This window comes from Eurosta solidaginis, chromosome 1 (assembly GCF_040869045.1).
Source record: "Eurosta solidaginis isolate ZX-2024a chromosome 1, ASM4086904v1, whole genome shotgun sequence".
Lineage (NCBI taxonomy): Eukaryota > Metazoa > Arthropoda > Insecta > Diptera > Tephritidae > Eurosta > Eurosta solidaginis.
The window spans coordinates 154,645,415-154,670,150 of NC_090319.1; the positions used below are offsets into that span (position 1 = coordinate 154,645,415).

The following is a 24,736-nucleotide window of genomic DNA, read 5'->3' on the forward strand; positions in this document are numbered from 1 at the left end:
TAACCTTCACCAATGTCTTAAAAGGTGGGCCGCAAATTATCTGAGTGGTCGGCAAGCATCGGAGCAATTTAGAAATAAAACATCAAAACCAAGAAGAATTAAACAAGGGGTGCCACAGGGTGGTGTCCTATCCCCACTTTTGTTTAACTTCTACATATCAAAGCTACCTTCGCCACCAGAAGGAGTTACTTTCGTTTCCTACGCCGATGACTGTACAATAATTTCCACAGGCCCAGGCCCACAGAGCGATGAGCTTTGTAACAGAATAAACGGCTACCTCCCTGATCTCTCCAGTTTTTTTTTGCCTCGCGAAACCCGGCATTAACACCGACTAAATCCTCCGTGACCTCATTACCACATACAAAGCAATTGGCCAGCCGATTGCGTGCTACGCGTCCCCTATATGGTCGCCAAGCCTAAAAATTACCCACTGGAAGAAGCTACAGGCCTGCCAAAATACTGCTCTCAGAACCGCTACGGGCTGTCTTCTTATGTCCCCAGAACACCATCTACATAATGAGGCGAGAATACTCCCCATATGGGAGAGAAATGAGATGCTAACCAAACAGAAACCTAGGCATCCCAACAGACATCTGATTGATGAGCCAACACCGCCTAGGGGCTTTAGGAGTCATCTCCGTAAGCATTTTGAGGAAATACGGCACCTGAGAACTCAGCCGTATGAAGCAAAAAAACCCAAAACTTGCGGAAGAGAACGCATTCTCCCCAGGGAAACGCGAGTGACTCTAGTTCAACTTCGTTCTGGATACTGTAACAGGTCAAACTCTTACCTATCCAGAATCAACCCCGACATACAAAATGTATGCCCCGCGTGCAATATGTCCCCACATGACACCAGCCATCTCTTTAATTGTAATGTAGAACCAACGCCTCTAACACCCCTTTCATTATGGTCCACCCCTGTTGAAATAGGAAGTTTCAATGGACTCCCGTTAGAGGATATTGATGACAATTTGTGATCGGTCGCAACTATTAGGTGGGGCGAAGCAGTGCTACAACAACAACAACAACAAAGAGACGACGGTAGGTCGCCCGTGGAGTGAACGGAAGCGTTGCGGTTCAAACAAGTGCATTTAACACACTTGTGATATACGTTTCTAATTAAGTTGCGGGCGCAAATCAGCCAATAACGATGCTGTAGAACTACTGTCATTATGCGTGGCCCTGCGTGTAGGGTCTACTTACGGTGACTATAAGTTCATATTAAAAAAACAGAACTTTTTTTATAACATATAGTTTATTTAAAAAATAAATAACATTTCATTCGAGTTTATTTAAATCAACAATTACATAACTAAAGTGCATAAAATGCAAATCATTTGTATTTTTCTGAAGCATAAATTTGTTTAATTATATTTTCCTCGTTTTGTAAATGTTGAAGCCAAAAGGCTTGCAATGGTTGGGAATCGCTGGTGTTCTCCCAATTCAGCAGTTCCCTACAATGCAACTCTGTCATTGGAAAATCGCCGGTGATTACTTGCATACTAGGAGAGAAGTAACTAAAGCCGCAGTCATTGGTGCCGTATGTCGTATCGCTGTATCCGTATCCCTAACGTAATCAGCTGTTTATCGTTACGACGGTAAACCAAAACCCAATTGGTTGGCTACGATACGGTTACGACCTTAGCGGCACCAATAATCGATTGAATTGATTCTCATAAGGTTGATCGAATCAGCTGTTAAAAGGTTACCGATACGGTTACCGATAAAGTACCATTGTCTCCAGCTTAATGATTGGCTGGAACGACGAGTCTTTTGATAACTATCATCGGAATCACATCCAGTCATCATCGTGTCTTACAGGTAATATATATTTTCTCTTGTGATTAACTTTCTATTTTACCTACCAATCTATATCTTACTTGCGGTGTATATATATGTATTTATCTTTTTAAATACACTTTTATAACTATTCTAATTCGTTGGTTTTTATTTATTTTGGTACCAAATCTGCCGTGAGTTCGTACCGGCATTTTCTTCGTTCGGTTCATTCGGTTTCGTTCACTCTCTGAGTTCCCGCGGTTTATCCACTAATACAAATTTACGTTTAGTGGAAATTAATAATCTTTTTCGAGTCTCGAAATCACTGGTTTATTTTCTCCTACTCGCAAAATAAATAAAATCTATATTTAAATTTTCACGTCTACGTAAATTTTATTTAACTTAAATTTCAGTAATTAACCTAATATTCAATAAGCATTTGGCTATCGGTCATTTATTAACTTTGTATAGTTAACAAAATCATTTGATTTAAATATTTGCGTACATACATACGTCATTATAATATTTCAACCACCATTTCCATTGCCTTTGTTATTTTGTCGCTCTTTAATTTTGTTAGCGCGGGTTGTTACTTGTGTACATATACATACAAGGCAAATTTGTAGGAACATACAGCCCAGTAGGAAATTCTTACATTAACCCCGTAGGAAATTTTTCAAAAATTAACTGTGAATTAAATTCGAGAAATTTTTTTTCATATTTATATTTAATTGGTGGCGCATATAATTCCCTTTGACGGTTTTTAGTATTTGGGTACATTCCAATATTCGTCATATTTTATTCGATCGGTTCTAAGTTTCGGCATACAGAGCGTGGTTCTTTAAACAATAGATATTGCTCTGAGTTATTTTACCAGGTGTTCAGACCAAGTTGTTGGATTCAACGCGCAATTCGACGATGCCTTTTTAAAAGAAAATTCAAAAACGTCTCTAGAACTTTTAAAACAGGAAGTAATCGATTCGTGGTCGAACACAAAGTATGAAAAATGCCTACAATCCTTGAAGAATGACGAGGAAGTAGAATCGGTTAAAGCAAAGCTGTCAACCACCAACATATCCTACCTTTCGCGCATTAGCGAATACATTCAAAAGGCCGAAGCAAGCGTTGATCCGGTCATAGCCCCTGCCCAAGTAGCCACCCAGTCCAATAGTCTGCGTTTACCGCCATGTGATACGGAAATATTTCATGATAATTACGTGTCTTGGCCATCCTTTCGCGATCTATTCACAGCGATTTACATTAAAAATTCGCGACTGGAGTACGTCGAAAAACTTTACCTTTACGACCCTTTCACATAAAACATCTGCACAATCGGGCAATACGGGAGCCCAAAAGAAAATAGTGCTCGCTACCAATGTTTCCCATTCAAACTGCGTATTATGTCCCAAACAACGGCATCCCTTACGTTTATGTACAAAATTTTTAGCTCTTCCAGTAAATGATAGGTTTTCGGCAATTAAAAAGCACAACTGCTGTTTGAATTGTTTGACAAAAGGCCACTCAATCAAAGACTGCAAGAGCCAGTTCGCCTGCTCCAAGTGCAAAAGTAGACATCATACTCTACTCCACAGAGTGCCCTCTAATACTCAACCTTCAAAAGACTCCACAAACCCAACTACTTCACAAGCCTTTTACACTAATATACAGTCTACTTCTTCGCATAATAGTCCAACATCGAATGAAGAAAATTTGAAATCGTCGAATTTATCTTCAGCTCCACTAGGAACTGCGATGGTTCATATTTGCCACATAGGGTCAACATATGTCGCTCGAGCTTTAATTGATTTGCTTAAGCATCATTCATCTCGGAGCGACTTCGGAAACTTTTAAAGCTGCCATGCTTAAAAACCAAGGCGGTTATTTCGGGACTTAGTCAAACAGTTTGCAACAATACCTCGAAAAGTTGCTCGTTCGTTTTGGGCTCACCACGTGACCAAAATATTTTCATAGATGCCAATGCTTTCATTTTACCAAAAATCACTGGCAACTTACCTTCAACCTCAATAGATGAATCGATACTAGATCAACTGCCTAAATTACCTTTAGCAGATTCTAATTTTCTTCAAAGCGGTCCAATAGATGTTTTGATAGGAGGGGATATATATCCCAAAGTAATGTTAGGTGGCGTAAAGTGCAGTTTAAATAACAATTTTCCTGTCCCAAGAGACCGTGTTCGGGTGGATCATCACTGGAACATCTTCCACTCCACAGGTTTCTTGCTTTGCTATCAAAGTCTCAATCGTGGAGGACATCTCGTTAGATTGTCAACTGCGCTTGTTCTGGGAACTGGAAGAAGTTCCTAAAAGATATCTTCAGTCTGCAGAGGACTCGTTTTGCGAAGAACTGTACTCGAAGACGACTATACGAAACCTGGAGGGTAGATATGTCGTGTCGTTGCCGTTTAAAAGTTTTTATCAAACGGATTTAAAATTAGGTACATCTCGGCCAATCGCGCTGCAGAAATTGTATCGCAACGAAACGAGATTGTTAAAAACCCCTTCGTTAAAAGAAGACTACGACAATGTCGTTAAGGAATACCTTGAATTAGGACATATGGAGCGAATAGAAGCTCCAAATTTCGAACATTCACCTAGCTACTTTTACCTCCCACATCATGCGGCTCTGAAATCTGAAAGTACTTCAACGAAGTTAAGAGTAGTTTTTAACGCGTCATGTAACTCTTCGAATGGCGTATCGTTAAATGATATTCTACATGTAGGCCCGGCTCTGCAATCGGATTTAACTCTTCTCATAATTCGGTGGCGGCTGTACAAGTTCTAAGTAGCGACATACAGAAAATGTATCGTCAAATTCTGGTCAAACCTGAACACAGACCTTATCAGAGGATTATTTTTAGGGATGACCCGCAAGGTAGCATACAAGACTGTCAACTTAAAACAGCCACTTTCGGGATAAATTGCGCACCATATTTGGCAATTAGAACACTTATTCAATTAGCTCAAGACTGTCAGGATTCACATTCATTGGCAGCTCAAATTCTCCGGAACTCCATATACGTAGATGATGTCTTAGCAGGATTCCACGATATAGCCACAGCTTTACAAGCACGAGATGAACTTATCGAATCATTATACAGCGCTGGCTTTTCCTTTAGGAAATGGTCCTCAAACTCTAAAAATTTTTTAAAAAATCTCCAACAAGATCACCTAGACAAATATTTCTTGGAATTAGACGAAACAAGCACTACAAAAGCATTAGGAATTCCCTCGTTGCAGGACACGTATACGAAACGCGAAGCGTTGTCTCTTATAGCGAAGCTTTTTGACCCAGCAGGTTGGCTAGCACCAATCGTGGTGCTAGCAAAAATAGTTATGCAGCAAATATCGTCTGATCGTAATCCCTGGGATAAGCCCTTATCATCTCAAACTCTTTCTAAATGGAAAGCGTTTTTAGAAAATTACCAATTTGTAGAAGAAATCGAAATTCCGCGATGGGTATATTATTCTGAAGAATCACCTTTCCAAGTTCATGCCTTTTGCGACGCCTCGGAAAAGGCATACTCGGGGGCGATATATTTAAGAGCAGAAAATCAGGGAACCATTTCTTCCAATCTTTTACTGGCCAAAACAAAGGTCGCACCAATCAAAACCATTTCACTTTCCCGTTTAGAGCTGTGTGGTGCTGTTCTGGTGGTCGATATGCTTCAATCACTTCTAAAGGGAGCTTCCATTCAGAGTCGAAAATATATACTGCTGGACAGATTCTACCATCGTTCTCGCATGATTAAGAAAAAGGCCATGCTCTTGGACCACCTTTGTCGCTAATCGAGTGGCAAAAATCCAAGATGCTCTCAGCGTTAGGCATTGGAGTCACGTTGATTCCAATGATAATCCCGTGGATCTTGGTAGCAGAGGAACTTACCCACAGGACTTATGCTCGAATAAGTTGTGGTGGCACGGTCCCTCGTGGTTAGCCAAATGCGTAGAACAGTTGCCTTCCCTGGATGTAGATGTAGACGACATTAAGCTTGAAGCGAGGGGTTTAAAGGCATATACTTCACAAGTGTCGAAGCAGGATGACCCCTTAGAAAGATTTTCGTCGCTTCCGCGTGCACTGCGGGTCTTAGCATATGTGTTTAGGTTCTACAATCGAACTAACCGATATACCCGACGGTTTCATTCTTACCCCTCTCTAATTATTTCTGGAGAAGAAATTTATAAAATTCGAGTTCGGCTCATAATACTTGACCAGATGAATCCCTATCAAGAGGAACACAAGAATCTTACCGCTAAAATTGCAATATCGTCAAAGAGTAAAATTCTCTCCTTAAACCCATTCCTAGATATTCATGGTGTAATTCGATCCAACGGTCGACTGACAAATTCGCAGATGTCTGAAGACGAAAAGCGTCCGATTATTTTGCCCTATAGTTGTTATTAGAACTTATTCACAAGGGCTCTCTTCATGGCGGAAATCAATTGGTATTTCGGTTACTGCGCAAACAATATTGGATTCCGAAAGCCAAAAATCTCATAAAGACCGTCATTTATAATTGTAAACCATGTGTTATACACAGAAAACAAAGAACGGACGGTACTTTCCAGACCCTTTGAAAATACAGGTGTAGATTTCGCCGGTCCATTCGCCATTAAAAGTTTTTCGGGAAGATCTTCCAAGATAACTAAAGGTTACGTTTGTATTTTTGTATGCTTTTCTACGGAAGCGATTCACTTAGGAACTGCCAGCGATCTTTAAACGGAAACCTTTCTTGGCGCATTTTCAAGGTTAATTGCTAGAAGAAGCTGTCCAAAAAATATCTTTTCGGATAATGAAACTAACTTTGCAGGCGCATCTGCGGTTCTTAAAAGGGACTTTAAAAAATTCATTACCACAACTCAAGAGTATGTGTGCAACCTATATAGCCTTCAAGAAGTCTATTTTATTCCGGCAGGCGCTCTTCATATGGGTGGTCTCTGGAAAGCAGGAGTTAAAAGTTTAAAATTTCATCTTCGTCGGACCGCTGCTTCTCAGAAATTCAGCTTTGAAGAATTTCAAGCCCTTCTTTGTCGAAGCCTATCTAAATTCAAGACCGGTATCACCTAATTCCAACTACCCCGCTGATTGTGCAGCTCTCACTCCGGGTCATTTTCTAACTGGGGCGCCAATACTCGCCCCACCGGAACCCTCCATCGAAACAAATCCAATCTCATTAATCAACCGATGGCAAAAACTTAAGGCTCTTAGTCAACAACATTCGCTTTGCTGGAAGGAGGAATATTTAAAGGAACTTCACAAACGTCATAAATGAAATTCCCCTCAAAAAGATATTGCCATCTGAACCTAGTTGTAGGTCGCCAAGAAAATCTTCCACCTAATGAATGGCGCTTGGGTAGGGTCACCAATATATACCATGGAACGGATAAAAGAGTTCGGGTGGCCGACATTCGCACCCAAAAGGGAATGATAACACGCCCCATTGTAAAGTTAGTTGTTTTACCAAACTAACCTTTAGCGTCTATCATCTCTTTTAATTTCTTAGCTTTACAATATGGATGCACCACTTATTGAATTCTCACCAACCCCATCCCCCAATGCAGTGGCACCAGTGGATACATCGGCAAGCATTGAAAAAGCAGCAATGGATACAACAACACCAGCAAAGACCGTGGCAGGCCCCGTCCAGCGAAATAATACGCTTAAATGCAGAGTCTGTTCTCGGTCACACCCTCTCCGATTTTGCAAAAGGTTCATCGACGCAAGCTTTGAACGCCGACTACGTTTAGTACTTTACATCGCTATTGCTCGCGATGCTTAGCACATTCGCATATAACAAAAAATTGCAAAAGCACGGGAACGGGCCATTTTTGTGGTGAGAAGCATCATTCGCTTCTACACTCCAAAACTCGTTTAACCTCTCGCCGTGAACTCCCCCCAATCCTCACACAGCTGTCCGGAACGATCACGGTTCTGCCAACAGTCGCCATTTATTTGCATATACGACAACGAAAGGTCCTGACCCGAGCTCTTCTCGACTTTTGCTCACCCACGAGCAAAGTGTGCAATTCACTGGTGCGCCGTCTTCGTATACCGACGGTGCCGGTTGCACATATTGATATGTGCGAGCTCTATATCAGCTCATCAAACGACTCGCATGTTCGATTCACGTTGCCAGCAAGAGTCATGCCGGAGTTCGAGCTCAAGACCCCGACTCGCCATCTCAGCCAAGCCACGTGTGACAAGTTTGTCAATATGACGTTGGCAGATCCGGGGTTTCACACATCTTCCGCAGTAGCCGTGATTCTAGGGGAGGGGTGGAGGGGGGATGTATATCACAAAATAATTAAAACAAAAATTGTAAAGTATCCAGGCTATCCGACAGCCCAAAATTCCGTGTTGGGATGGGTCCTTTCTGGCCCATGTGTCCTTTAAGGCACAGCGACCCCTTACTGGGTACCAGAGATCTGTTTTCAGTACTAATAAAATTAGTGCACTTAGTCATGAGCCAAAAAATTGTGTCCAAATGTGTACTTAGTCAAGTACAGACAAATATTATGAGTGATTAATTAGCACCAGCGTTGCCATATATTTTTTTTTCCAAGTCAGACGCCGCCCGAAAAATTGTCAAAAATCGTCATATCTATGGCAACAACCAAAGTTGAGGAAACCAATATGAAAATGAGATCTTCGGATTTCATTCAACAATATTAACTTTAAAAGCGCTTTTCTGAAATTGTCTTTGATTGTTGTTTTTTGTTGCCACATACAACATATAAAATCGTTTTAATAAATAACAAAAACGTCTTAAAAGATAAATTTTGTATTACACACAAAACGTGCTTGTTTTCAGTAATTTTAACAATTATTTTTCTTTTGTTTTCTTTGAGCTCGAATCGAACCTCGCATAAACTCGTATATCATTTTAGTTTCTTAGTTATACATTTTCGACAGGAAAAGTTATTAAATTTTAAATAATCTGGGCTAGCAATATTCCTTTTAGTATATCAGTTTTCAGACGGTTTAGGATTTTTGTTTTGTTTAAATTTATTTTAGAAAAAATTCGTTCTAAATTCGTTGAAGAGTGTGGCAAGCATATTAGATCTGCAACGAATGCGCATAAATTAGAAAAAGCGTATGTAGAGTCAGCTGTTTTGATAGTATAAATAATTTTCCCCAAAACTTCTGGAGGAAGAAATGTCTTCAAAATATGTCTTAAATTCTAAAAACTTTAATTCCCTATACTCGCTATCAATATCCTGTACAATTTTCTGTGTGCGAAAAATGTTGCAAGACCACATGCAAAGAATCAATTTTTTTTTTTCAACAACTGCTTTGGGATCCATGAAACATAAGTTTTGTAGAACAACATTGTTAAAAACAAAACGCTTTCTAATTATAACAGTTGGGCCAATTTATAAATATTTGGTTTGCTAAATTTAGCGTTTGTGACCATAAATTAAACAAGGGTATATTTACCTTACGTCTTCTTCTTTGGGAATCTATTTAATGTTAAGTATATAAAATTAAATACATTAAACTTTATTTTGGGATATCTAACAATAAACATAAAAGTCCGTGCGACACGTACCGACAAAATATTCTTTGCATGTATTCTTATGGAACCATGCACACTTAGCGACAGTCGGGCGACACGACACGACCAAGTTGGCCAATTAGGCAAAAATTCCGCGAATATTTTTTGGAACTTGCCGGTATGCGTCGCGTCGCCTAGTGTGCACGGACTTTAAAACTGACACATCATTTAACACTTATTTTGCTACTTACATTAATATTAACATTAATAATTATTTAGTTCAGGCACTAATACAAATTGTGCACAACGTTCTTCACGTACATTAAAATGACATTTGTTTATTTTTTTATTTATTTTTTACATACTCTTGCATCTCTGTATAACAGCTGAGTAGACGTTGCTTATATTACATTTGTTCGCGTATTTTTCCAACAGAAACTTACAAACAGCCAAAATCCTCTCAACTATCAGCTGTTTCCTCTCATTGAGAAAAATATGTAAAAAAGTACGCGAACAGAAATCCATCAAAAACTATCACAATTTGCGAAGAGCTGATGAATTATTTGGTGGTACAAAAAATTATAAAAAGTTGAAAAAAATGGAAAGTTCCATCTTGTTCCGCGAGAGTCACCAATTCATCCCGATGTTCGCCCTCATTATTTTCATTAACACGTACCTTTTCCATGCTAACTTTAAGTTAGGCATTTCTTTTTCAAAAATTCGGGCGACCGAATGCTTCGAGCCGGTAATGTTTTTGGCTCCGTCTGCAGCAAAAGCTAGCATATTATAAGCTTTTATTTATTTTCACTTTGCTGCTGTCTGTAATCAAATCTTGCAAGTTAAATTTGATACACTTCCCGGTGTCCGATTGAGCTGAAATTTTGCACACATGTATAACTCCGATGAGAGTGCAATATTACTTATCGAGAATTCGATAAATTAATCGATAACAGAGTTATCGGTAAAGATTTGTGTTCACAAGGGAATAAAAGTCTAAGTCCTCAAGAACGCAGGTAACTTCGCTTTGTTTGTGTATGCAACAAACGTAGAAGTTAGGCTGTTATCGCTAAATGTTGCATACTTTTTGTTGCATACTTTTCTGCGCACTTGATTCTCTTTTACAGATTTTTGGCGATGGAACAGAGCAGAGATCTGCAATTAGTAGTTGTAAAATGAACGCGACATAGGCAAAGTCACAATAAAATATGATTTTAAGTTAGTTAACACTCGAATAGAAGAACTTTACTGTTCAAAGTTGACTTCGAAGAAACCTTGTAATTTTGATGCATTAAAAAAAATGGATAGGATGAGAAACGTTACAAATAACTCAGTAAAGATTACATAACTAATTTAAACAATATTTTACCCTACTCAATATTAAAAAAAATTCATATTTAAATTAAATTTAAGAAAAAAGCTTTTCTAAGAACAAGCTTCTATTACTTGTTAATAAAACGAACTAAAAAGTAAAAATATAAAATTAAAGAAAAAAAAAAGGTTTTAATATTGGTTAATAAATATAACTAAAAATAAAAAATAGATTGACTGTAAAGAAATATAACACTTTATAAGTTCATTGTAACCTTAATTAGGATTTTTTGTCTGCGACAAAAAAATTCCATATTGTACATAATTATATATTTTTAATATTAAAACTTTACACCTAAATTATTAAATCATAGAGTTTATATCACAGTCCTAATTGTTCTAATAAAAGGGTGTTAAATTTTGATGGCATAATTAAGAACATTTAGGACCTTCTTTTCTTGCTATCACAATGTAACACGCTTTTATTAGAACAATTAGAACTGTGATATAAACTGTAAGATTTAATAATTTAGGTGTAAAGTTTTAATGTTAAAAATATATAATTATGTATCATTTCCGGCTGCATTACTTGAATTAAATTTCGCAATTTGCGTAAATTACAACCAGCAGTTTTTCGATCAGCTATTTTTCTGTTTGTAAATTGCTGTTGGTAAAAATTTTACTAACAGAAAATTGCAGCTCTCATCAAAATGAAATGTCACTTTACTCTCTCTTTTTCTTAATTTTTTTTTGGAGAGCCGGGTACGCGAACAGAAAAACCTGCAAAATTTGCATAATCAAGAGAAAACTGAAATACCCGAACGAAGCTATTATCAAAATCTTTGAAGTTCATCGCGTTTTGTAGTTGTTTCTAATTTGATCAACAGTTCAATATAAAAAATTATACAATCTTGTTTAAATTTGCGTTCTTCTTGCTCGGAAATATTAGAGGCGATAAGCTTACCATCGCATAAACTCCTATATAAATCTGATTACTTCGCAATATATTTGAAATTTTTTTATAATCTATAATTTTTATGTTGTCTAATGTAATACATTCTGACTTTACAAAATTGTACAATATACTTAATAAAGACTCTTTATTTCTGAATACATATTATGTACTTGAAGCCCCTCACTCTGGAAAATTTTATTTACTTTATTAATATTTTTTTAAGGATATACTTCAGGATGGAGATATACATTTCATTCATATCATCCAAGTTATAAAGAATAGTTTTTGCAATGTCTATTTTTAATGGCTCATAAAATTCTAATAATATGTATACTACTGCCTCTAAGGATAGCCAGCGAGTTTGACATGGATGTAGCATCTTTTTTGGCTGCAATTCCAATAGCGCAATTATATTTTTAAATTGAATACCTAAGTACTTCTCTGAGAACTATTGGAAACGTAATTATACACATTGCGCACCAATGTTTCTACACTGCTTGCTACCTTTAAGCAGGCATATGAAGAGCAAAGTGCCAAAGAATGCCATATACATTTAAAAGTAATTAAGTTAGGAATTTCTTTTTCAAAAATTAGGGCGACCGAATGCTTCGAGCCGGTAATGTTTTTGGCTCCGTCTGCAACAAAAGCTAGCATATTATAAGCTTTTATTTATTTTCACTTTGCTGCTGTCTGTAATCAAATTTTGCAAGTTAAATTTGATACACTTTCCGGTGTCCGATTGAGCTGAAATTTTGCACACATGTATAACTCCGATGAGAGTGTAATATTACTTATCGAGAATTCGATAAATTAATCGATAACAGAGTCATCGGTAAAGATTTGTGTTCACAAGGGAATAAAAGTAAGTCCTCAAGAACGCAGGTAACTTCGCTTTGTTTGTGTATGCAACAAACGTAGAAGCTAGGCTGTTATCGCTAAATGTTGCATACTTTTTGTTGCATACTTTTCTGCGCACTTGATTCTCTTTTACAGATTTTTGGCGATGGAACAGAGCAGAGATCTGCAATTAGTAGTTGTAAAATGAACGCGACATAGGAAAAGTCACAATAAAATATGATTTTAAGTTAGTTAACACTCGAATAGAAGAACTTTACTGTTCAAAGTTGACTTCGAAGAAACCTTGTAATTTTGATGCTTTAAAAAAAATGGATAGGATGAGAAACGTTACAAATAACTCAGTAAAGATTACATAACTAATTTAAACAATATTTTACCCTACTCAATATTAAAAAAAATTCATATTTAAATTAAATTTAAGAAAAAAGCTTTTCTAAGAACAAGCTTCTATTACTTGTTAATAAAACGAACTAAAAAGTAAAAATATAAAATTAAAGAAAAAAAAAGCTTTTAATATTGGTTAATAAATATAACTAAAAATAAAAAATAGATTGACTGTAAAGAAATATAACACTTTATAAGTTCATTGTAACCTTAATTAGGCTTTTTTGTCTGCGACAAAAAAATTCCATATTGTACATAATTATATATTTTTAATATTAAAACTTTACACCTAAATTATTAAATCATAGAGTTTATATCACAGTCCTAATTGTTCTAATAAAAGCGTGTTAAATTTTGATGGTATAATTAAGAACATTTAGGACCTTCTTTTCTTGCTATCACAATGTAACACGCTTTTATTAGAACAATTGGAACTGTGATATAAACTGTAAGATTTAATAATTTAGGTGTAAAGTTTTAATGTTAAAAATATATAATTATGTACAATAAGGAATAAGTCGCCGTTACATTATAACCCCTACGGGGCAGCAATTATGAATTTTTAACGAATTATGCATTAAAGCATATTGAAAAAGCTCAACAATTGATTATTATTGCACGCATGCTAGGATAGAGACTAGTACATTCTTATAGTTGAATTCATGTAAATAATACATTCTTTTACGTTACCACCTTAAAGAGCTTCTCCTTTAGTAGTTGCAATTCCTCAGTATTGCAAGGCCGGCGGCAATGTTTAAGCCAAAAGGCTTGCAATGCTTGGGAATCGCTGGTGTTCTCTCAATTCAGCAGTTCCCTAAAAGCAACTCTGTCATTGGAAAATCACCGGTGATCACTTGCATACTAGGAGAGAAGTACCTAATGATTGGCTGGAACGATGAGTCTTTTGATAACTATCATCGGAATAGCATCCAGCCATCATCGTGTCTTACAGGTAATATATAAGTTTTTCTATTGTGATTAACTTTCTATTTTACCTACAAATCTATATCTTGCTTTCGGTGTATATCTATGTATTTATCTTTTTAAATACACTTTTATAGCTATTCTAATTTCTTGGTTTTTATTTATTTTGGTACCAAATCTGCCGTGAGTACGTACCGGCATTTTATTTGTTCGATCTCCCGATTTTACGCATAAGTGCCCGTTCCATCACTTCAACCTCCTTAAATGCATTATCCCACTGATTTAAATATTCAGTGGAATTAATATAAAACTGTTTAATATGATCTTTAATTTTATTAACATTTTCAGTTCCTGTGTTCTCAAACTCTGAAATTATTTGCTTCACCATGAGTGGTAGCATTCCTGCGTTCTGTGATTTTTAATTTAAGTTCTTTTATAAGTAAAGACACTTCAACTTCAACTATTCTGTGATTGAATTTGAGTAATGTAATTATGGAAAAGAGATGCTTGGCAATGTGTTAACCAAAGAAACATTTCTTAGGTAGGATTTAGAACGCTTGGACAGTGGGATAGTTCAAAGAAATATTTTTTTAGTGGCTTGAAAAGTTTTAAAATTCGTTCATTTGCTGGCTTCAAAGTTAGCCATCTTGTTTTACTAATTAATAAATTACTAATTAACAAGTTAATTTGATAAAAGGGTTACCGCCACAAAAATATATGTTTTGTATAACAAAATACAGAACATTTACGAAAAACAGAACATTTTTTTATTTTCCTCCGTAAAAAAACTACGCAGAACAAGCGCGTTAAAAACAGATATGTTCTGCCAAAAACAGAACGGATGGTCACCGTAGGTATACTGCTGTATGTCAGAAATTATTAATTTCGACGGAGGAGGGTTTTTAGGTAAGATGATAGGATGCCTTACATCAAGCGAGACATCTGCTGATTCTAGCCGACCTCCAACCCTCAGACGGATCGAGATACGGTTGCAGGCGCAGAAAAGCTACTTCGCAGGGGAATGGGTTTTTTCTCCCTGCAATGAGAAATTTCGTTAGCAAAATAACTACGTTGAGTATACTTAATTAGTCTTAGTTCGGTCTCGGCCAACTCCTGACAGGGATGCCACTCGTTCGTTTAAGCGTGTGATTCTCTTTGGCGCGAGTATTGCGTGTAAACCTTAACACATAAGCCATAACCCTTCGTACACATAAGCCATAACATAGAATATTTAGTTATGACAGGCCAAGTGTCCTCGGGTACTGTAATATGAACGGCGACCTTTTTTCAAAGGCCCAGGTCAGTTAAATGCGGTACTTGCGAAGCTTGCTTCCAAAAATGATCTTCGCCATGCAAAAAATCTGGACCAGACCACCACAGCTGATGTTGAACGAGTTCTCGAGGCGTTATGCCTCTCGATGCGTACTTTGCCGGGTTCAGTTCGGAGCGTACATGTTGCCAGCACTCAGACGGTAAGACTCCTTGAATATCGGCCACGCGATTTGCGACGAACGTTTCCCATGTGCTGTGATGAGCTTGAAGACACGCCAGAGTCATAGTCGAATCAGTCCAAGCATATAACGGGCAACGGAGTTCGTTCCAGTTCTGTCAAATGCTTCGTACTAACTTAGAAGCGAGGGCGCAGCGCATAGCTCCAAACGAGGTAGCGTTGTAGACTTGATTGGCGCTACCTTGGTCTTGGCCGAAATCAAGGCTACTGTGATTTGACCGTGCGTAGATAACCGCGGTGTAAGCTCGTTCTGACGCATCCGAAAAAACGTGCAGTTCGGTTGATGACTCAGAGGCGTTACAGCAAACCCAACGAGGCACCTTCAGATCGGTTAAACTTTGTAGATCAGAGCGATGTTCAGATCGACGTTTTGCGGCTGTTTCCGGTACGAGCTCATACAAACTAACCTCGGCGCCCCAGATGTACTGAAACCATATTTTGGAACTATCGCAGGGGGGGGGGGGGGGCAAGAAGCGGGTCGAAAAGCGTGCTAGCGTCCGACAGAAATGCTCTCTTCGACAAAATTTTAGGCGGTTTCTTGAGGTTGATTGCGAAAGTGAAATAATCCTCATACGTATTCCAAACGAGACCTAAAGCGTGTACATCTTTCCCTTCAGCAAGGTAGTGAGAAATATTTTCCGAGGCGCTGGATATCCCGTTCCTTATAATTTTCCATTGATCGCAATTTGAAGCCCACTAGCGAAGTTCGAACCCACTTTCGAGAAGTATTTCGGAGACATATTGTTGCAGCAACTGAAGTTCATGCTTACTTGAAGCACCGGTCAACAAATTGTCCATATAAAAATCTCGTTGAATGACAGCCGCAGCCTTTTCGCAACTACTTGATGAGTACCTTATACTTTCTTGCAGCGACTTGACGGCCAAATGAGATGCGGCAGTGACGCCGTACGTTACCTGTAGCATTCTGTAGTCATGAATTGGGTGTGATGGATCACTTCGCCAAACAATCCGTTGCAGATCGATTTGCTTCGGTGAAACGACATAGGGTTCGGAAACGCAGAAGTATGTATACCAAGCTTTGTTGCAGTTGCGGACCAACAAACAGTGCATCGTTAAGAAAGTACCCAGCCGTGTCTTGGCGGCTGCGTTAAATACGGCTCTCAATTTGGTCGTAACACTCTACGCCTTTATAACAGGATGGTGAGGCATGTATAAGGTCCGACTTGTTGTTGCGGATGCGGCTTCCACGTGATTCATGCTGATGAGCTCCTGCATAAACTCGTTGTATTGCAAACGTAAACCTGTATCGGCGGCAAGCTTCCGTTCTATACGTAAAAGATTACGAATGCCCTGGTTCCTAGAGTCTCTCAGCGGTACATCGGCTTTTAGCGGCAATTCGACGACGAAACGGCCATCTGGAGATATTTTATGCGTTTCCTGAAAATGCTGTTCGCAAAATTGCTCCTCCGCAAAATTGCTGCTCTTCCAATTCCCACAGCCTAGTCAACGCCCTTTCAAGCTGTACATCACAAAAATACGTACGCAAACAAGGGGTAGATGGATTATCAACACTTCCGAAAACCGCTCAACCGAAGACTGTACGCTGAGTCGCAGGCGTTCCACAAGGATCCTTCCGAATTTCCGGGCACATAAGCTGATCCATAACATCCATTCCTATCAACAAATCAATACGACCAGGCCTCATAAACTGTGGGTCTGCTAGAGACAACCCTTTGATATGCGGCCATGCAGTTGAGGCGACAGTTTAAGAGTCAAACAACAGACGAGCTTGCTGAAAGCACTAAGCACAGTCTCGAATCCTTACCAGAGCAGTAGCCAGAAAAATTGTCTTACTCGCAGATAATGGGTCAGAATCGGTTTTTAGGCACGAAGATACAGATTCAGGGGCGGGGTTGACTGCCGAAGAAGTGGTTGCGAAAAGAGCGGTTGAATCGTTCCCTGAAGTAGTACCTGCGTTGGCGTATTTCGAGCTGGTGTGCTGGCTTTCGGCTGGGTTGCTGATGTTAGATGCGGCTGGAGTCCCATGCAGTAAGGTGTGATTGTGTTGGCGACAAATGCGGCACGACGAAGAACTGTTGAAACGAGGCTTAAAATGTCCCTAACTCAGTTTAAACAGAGACTCCAATCCTTCACAAATTTTGTTTTAGCAGTATGGTCCAGACGGCTGAATTTTTCGCAGCTATAAATCTTATGATCCGCCTTGCAAAAAGGGCAACTAGTCGTATTCTTAGCGGATGTGGCATGAAGAGATTTGGTGGGCTTGGTAGCAGTAACAGCTTTGCTTGGCTGTACCGAAGTAGCTGACGATAAGATCGAGAGTGATCTGCACCTAACTTCTAAAAATGTTACGAGCTGCTCGAAAGTTGGAGGTTCGTCACCAACAAGTGACAGCTCCCATTGCTTCCTGGTTTCGAACGCGAGTTTACCTACTTCTTCATGAATGAGCCAGTCGTCCCAGAAATGGACAGGTCGGCCTAACGCTTTCAGTTCACGAATGTGCTGCTGATATGAGTTGAGGACACTTTTTACGGAGCTGGCGGTGTCACTTGTTGCTTTGGGGATGTCGGCCATAGCTTTGAAATGTGATTCGACGATGACGAGCATGATCTTGAAGCGCAACTTAAGCAAGTCCCATGCCTCCTTGTAATTCGAATCACAAATTTGGAAACTGCTGACGACTTTCAAAGTTTCACCCTTTAAGCAACTCCGTAAATAGTTCATTTTCTGTCCGTCCGACAGCGCGGCATTACTGTCAACCAGTGAACAGAACGAGTCGTAAAAGCCTACCCATTCAGTTGACTCGGGGAAAACGTGGGTAGCTCCATTTTGGGTAAACGAATGGAGGCAGACACGATTGTAGAAACATTTGTTGGTCGGGTTACATTCGGGGTTGAAGCTTCGGTGTGACACTTTTGCGCACGGCTGAAATTTGCTAAGGCCATAGCGTACCAAGTTTCGGCTTGAGTTAGTGTACTCTCTTCCACTGCAACGTTATCGGCACCACAAGCGACGTCCACCTGTTGTTGTTGTTTTTGTAGCAATGCTCGCCCCACCTAATAGCCGCGACCGATCACAAATTGTCATCAATATCCTCTAACGGGAGTCCAAGGAAACTTGCCGTTTCAACAGGGGTGGACCATAAGGAAAGGGGTGTTAGAGGCGTTGGTTCCACATTACAATTAAAGAGATGGTTGGTGTCATGTGGGGACACATTGCAAGCGGGACATACATTGTGTATGTCGGGGTTGATTCTAGATAGGTAAGAGTTTAACCTGATACAGTATCCAGAACGAAGTTGAGCAAGAGTGACACGCGTTTCCCTGGAGAGTATGCGTTCCTCTTCCGCGAGTTTTGGATAATTTTCTTTAAGTACTGGATTCACCGGGCAATTCCCGGCGTAAAGGTCCGACGCCTGTTTATGGAATTCACCAAGGACCTGCTTGTGTTTTTTCACCTATACGGCTGGGTTCTCAGGTGCCGTATTTCCTCAAAATGCTTACGGAGATGACTCCTTAAGCCCCTAGGCGGTGCTGGTTCATCAATCAGATGTCTGTTGGGATGCCCAGGTTTATGGGTATTCAACAGGAACTGTTTGGTCAGCATCTCATTTCTCTCCCTGATGGGGAGTATTGTCGCCTCATTATGCAGATGGTGTTCTGGGGACATAAGAAGACAGCCCGTGGCGATTCTGAGAGGAGTATTTTGGCAGGCCTGTAGTTTCTTCCAGTGGGTAATTTTTAGGCTTGGCGACGATATGGGTGACGCGTAGCACGTAATCGGCTGGCTAATTGCTCTGTATGTAGTCATGAGCGTTTCTTTATCTTTTCCCAGGTACTGCCAGCGAGGGATTTGAGGATTTTGTTACGGCTCTGAATTCTCGGAACAATTGTGGCTGCGTGCTCACCAAAATGTAGATCCTGATCAAACGTCACACCCAAGATTTTGGGGTGTAGGACAGTCGGTAGCGTAGTGCCATCGACGTGGATGTTCAAAATGGTCGACATTTGGGACGTCCATGTTGTAAATAAGGTCGCGGAAGATTTAGTCTGTGATAATGCCAGGTTTCGCCGGCGAAAAAACTGGAGAGATCAGGGAGGTAGCCGTTTATTTTATTGCATAGCGCATCGATCTTTGGGCCTGGGCCTGTGGCCATTATTGTGCACTCATCGGCGTAGGAAACGATTGTGACTCCTTCCGGTGGTGAAGGTAGCTTAGATATGTAGAAATTAAACAAAAGTGGGGATAGAACACCACCCTGTGTCACCCCTTGTTTAATTCTCCTTGGTTCTGATGTTTCGTTTCTAAATTGCACCGATGCCTGCCGACGTCCACCTCATAATGTGCAGCATTAAATCGAACCGAACGAAATGAATTGAATTTTTGGTATTTTTGAAAATATGAATGCGTAGCGAACGAATAAAAATTAAATTGGTTTGTAATTTTTACAACAAAATCAAATATGCGGTGTATTAATATGGATTAAAATTGCGAGCGATGCGGGCGATCCGGCTCGATGGATCAAAAAATGTTGCGGCAAAGGAGCGTTGCGATAGATTAGCTTGGCAGATGAGGGTGGTAGATCGCACGGAGGCAATGTTGCGGGTCGTAGATTACTTGCGGGTGTGGACTGTATAATGCGGGTTTTTACTTACGCAAAAATATTCGGCTGCAACTGATAGAAAGTTGGCGTGATGTACTGCGGTGAATACCTTGATGCGTCCTTTCCAAAATGACTTGCGGTTAGTTTGTGCGAAAGCACTCCAAATTAGTATAATACTAATGATATTGCTCGATGAGCACTATTAATCGGGGAGTATATGAAGATAGAAATAAATTAGAAAAGAGAAAAGCAGTTATCTATGAGATAGATAATTTGGAATCAGGTTTGCTCCTAGGATATAGCTTTTTGAAGAAAATAGAAGCGCATATTGGCTTGTGCAAAGTAAAAATAATTTATAAAAATATAAGTGGTAAAGATAATGTAGAAAAAAACATTAATATTGACTTTTGTAATAATGGTGTTGCAAATTTAAACCCCTTGGGACAAGGAGGTCCTAAGGCTCCCTTCGAAGTTTTTATCGGCAAAACAAAAAGGGAAAGTGAAACAAAAAAGGCAAATAAGCCTATTAAAACCCCTTGGGATTAAAAAGTCTTAAGGCGCACGCCGAAGTTAGGTTAGGTTGAACTGGCCGGTCCATGAGGACCTCACAAAGATTGAATGAGTCCGTAGTGTTACCAGAAAGTTGTTTTAACGACCAAACTGAAAACCCTATCCAAAACCAGGACCTATGTTATAAAATAATTCCGTCCTCTTGGCAAATACTAGAAACTTCCTAGGACTTAAGCCACTTACGGTTAGATCTGATAGCTTTATCACTCCTAATAGCTGGAGTCTTAACCTGGCAAACGCAGGGCACGAGCACAGAACGTGCTCGATCGTGTAGCATTCACTCATTAAGTTATTCCATCATTTGTACAAACATATATTTCAACCCGTTTTTGAATGTCTTTAAATATATTGACTCTTACATACATATTCATACAATCAAGGCGAATTTATACAGGTGGCAGCATGGCAACATACACACATTTCTCATGTATTTTGTTTTTGTAATTTCGATGGACTAATGCAAAATCATAATTGGCCTGGGCGAAATTCTGTATTCGCCACATTTTTATATGTCAAAATCGAAATTCGCTTCAATGTGTTATGTCAAAGTTGGACGCATTCTGACGTTTTCATTAAAAACAAAATTTTTGCATAATGGTTTTAAATATGCATTTGCTATTTGCTTAATAACGTGAATGCCTGATAACGTGAATTATAATGTGAATTACTTCCGTCGTAAGTCAGGATTGCCGTTAAGCACATAGTTTAGCTCATAAAATAAAATGGCTTCAAGAAAATGTACCTGCAGTGTCTACGGCAATGGAAAAGGGTACGTGTCTTTTTGGCACACATGATACATGGATTTTATGGGTAGATATGCTAAATAAAAATATTTTTTACAACAATATATAATCACTTCTTACATTCATGATCTTACAGAATCTTACTGGTGCCAACATAAATGGTGTACACTAAACAAATGTCACCCACGCCGGCTATACAAGTCTAATGAATGGGACACGAAACTTGGTAAATTCTTTCACGTATACGCTCAAACTTGGAAATATATGGCTACGTTATTGGAGGCGTCTTGAATGGTCTACCGATACCAGGGGTAAAATTTGTTGCATACAATTTATATTTCTGTTTAGTAAACTTTCTATTTATAACATATATAGTGCATTGGGGAACAGTCAGCTGCTTTGTTAGGCCAGCAACAAACAAAAGCCGGTCAAAACGCTTTTATTATCGACGATAGCTGCTTTGTCTTAGTAAATGCAGGTAAACAATTAATCGAATCCTCTAATGGTTCACTTTCGTTGGTAGCATATTAGTTGGGGCAAAATCGCCTACCTATTATACATTAGAGGGTGCTATTTGTAATGCCGGTTCCACAGTTAATTAACTAAAGCAAGGACTGCGCATAAGTACAGAAATTAATTGCAATGACAACGTTGTTGACGTGTTAAACACATTCCTGGGAGAAACTTCTATGATATCATATTCTTGTTCGTCGGAAATGTTCAATGTGGAATTTGGCTTGGCAGCAAAGCGTTCAGAGATTAGATTTGTACCTGCATTTCGTGGACTATATGCACCATATTGACGCTACGATACACGGGGGTGAGATATAAAATAATTAAAAAATAATAATCATTAAATTTTGTATGTTGAATACAAACTATGCTCAATTTATTTATCTTTAGAGTTTTGTTGGTATTGACTAGCCAAACAACTGCGGAAAATGTTACCCAAGCTGCCTATGAATCAACTGGATTTCAAATCTATGAGGTGCTATGTAGTTAAACGAGATACGCCCACATGGCATCGCCAAAATAATAAAGAGCGTTTACTATTTTGTGACGAATATGCCGAAAAGATTGCATTCGTGCAATTTATTGCAGATATTGTTGGTTGCTTGCTGGAAAGGCCACAGACACCATCACCAGCAGGATTAGGCGCAATGATATGCGCTGGTATTACTATGTTGTTGTTGTTGTTGTAGTGCTTCTCCCATAGGTGGGACCCATCACAAATTGTCATCAATATCGCCAGTCCAAGGAAACTTGCTGTTTCAACAGGGCTGGACCATAATGAGAGCGGTGTTAGAGGCGTTGGTTCCAAAATGCAGTTGAAGAGATGGTTGGTGTCATGTGGGGACACGTTACAAGCAGGACATATGTTTTGTATGTCGGGTTTGATTTTGGATACAGTATCCAGATCGAAGCTGAGCTAGAGTGACTCGCGTTTCCTTAGGGAGTGTGTGTTCCTCTTCTGCAAGTTTTGGGTATTGTTCTTTGAGTACAGGATTCACCGGGCAATTCCTGACATAGAGGTCCGACGCTTGTTTGTGGAGTTCACTGCGGGCCTGCTTGTGCTTTTTAGCTACATATGGCTGTGTTCTTAGGTGCAGGCTTAAGCCCCTGAGCGATGTGGCCTCATCAATTAGATGCCCAGGATTCTGAGTATTCAACAGAAACTGTTAGGTTAGCATTTCATTTCCCTCGCTGATGGGGAGTATTCTCGCCTCATTATGTAGATGGTGTTCTGTGGATATAAGAAGACATCCCGTGTCGGTTCTGAGGGCAGTATTTTGACATTCCTGTATTTCTTACAGTGAGTAACCTTTAGGCTTGGAGACCATATCGGGAACGCGTAGCATGCAATCGGGCGGCCAATTGCTTTGTAAGTTGCAATGGGCGTTTCTTTGCCTTTACCCCAAGTACCGCCAAGAGATTTGAGAATTTTCGGTACAATTGCGGCTGCATGCTCACCAAAATTAGGATCCTGATCAAACGTCACACCCAAGATTTTGGGGTGTAAGGCAGTCAATAGCGTAGTGCCATTGACGTGTATGTTCAAAATGGTCGACATTTGGGACGTCCATGTTGTAAGTAAAAAAAACTGGAGAGATTAGAGAGGTAGCCATTTATTTTGTTGCAAAGCTCATCGATCTGTGGGCCTGGGTCTGTGGCCATTATTGTGCAGTCATCGGCGTAGGAAACGATAGTAACTCCTTCTGGTGGCGAAGGTAGGTTTGATATGTAGAAGTTAAACAAAAATGGAGATAGGACACCAACCAGATAATTTTCGATCCACCTTGTAAGACTTCGGGGAAGGGTATACCCTTCCAGGTCTTGCAGTAACGTGGCATGGTTGATCGTATCAGAATAAGAAGAACGAGTACTGTTCTATGGTGGGGGTTTTGATTTAAACCGCAATTTATCTGGGTGCTAATGGCATTTAGCGCGGTGGTTGTGCTATGAAGATTTGTACAGCCATGCTGATGACATGCTAGTTTAAAATTTGCTTTGGAATAGGGGAGCAAAATGGATTCAAGTGTATTGGCTATTGGCGATAGGAGAGATATCGGACGATAAGAATCTCCTATGTTAGCTGGTTTCCCAGGGTTTAATAGCGGAATCACCACCATTTTTCGGGGATGACGAAGGTTGAAAGGGACAAGAGGAAGACTCGTGCTAGATAATTAAATCCCTCTTTGCCTAAGCTATTAGGCTAGGGTATTACTATGAATGTTGTATTATTGTTGCAGGCAAAAGTTATGTACCCAACCCCAGTGGATGCATTAAGCCCAACAACTACAGCATCTCGTAAGAATATATAATTTAAAACGTTTAGAAGATTTTAGTTTATGTTTTTTGATTTTGTATAGGACAAGAGCTGCTTTATAAACGATGGAATTATGCGGTCAAAAAATGCGATTTTATGAAAAAGTACTAAACTGCATAATTCCGAAGTATTATTGCGATTTTAGTGTTACAATCATTGAGCGTATTAACTTATTCATTCCGCATGCTTGGAACATTCTTTTCCATTAAAATATTTGTGGAATCGGTGTACATATTTGGAATATTCGTAAAGGGCTCCTTCGTAAACCAGAACACTGTCAAACAAGGTGCACACAAGAAGGTCCAGTTAATTGAAAAACGTTTGGTCTATTCACGTCACCATGTCTATCAATTTATCTGTTTAAAAACTATTTGTGTTCAGCTCACTTTGCTTTTGGAATAGAGTAAAAGTTATAAGTACATAAGCAGATGACCTGATAAGCACGCCTACGTGAATAGCCAGATTCTTTTAATTATTTAATAATTTTTTTTTTATTTCAGATTTGTTTCAGTGCAACTTCTATTTATTACAATTAAATATCTTAGTGTTTTAACAAAACCTAAACCTATATATGTAAAGATAGTCGTACTAATAATAATACAATAAGTTTTCATGAAAATGAACATAAATAATAATTAAATTGGTATCAAAAGCAAATAACATAAATAAATAACTTTTTAGTCGTATTTTGGAATCGAAAACAATTTATATCCAGCTCTCTTTTAAAAATTTTATTTATAAGCTCAAAAATAATAAGGATCGCGTAAGTTTTATTATTGG

The 24,736-nt window shown here is 39.1% G+C and overlaps 1 protein-coding gene and 1 pseudogene across 6 annotated transcripts in view; both read left to right on the forward strand.

Moving 5' to 3' along the window:
- Positions 1-24,602, forward strand: part of LOC137236885 (glycerol kinase 2-like) — a 134,356-nt pseudogene extending 109,754 nt beyond the window's left edge.
- The window catches only part of stac (C2 and C2B_Munc13-like domain-containing protein staccato), a 2,073,982-nt gene that overhangs the window by 109,857 nt on the left and 1,939,389 nt on the right, over positions 1-24,736 (forward strand). The gene's annotated exons all lie outside the window — the stretch shown is intronic.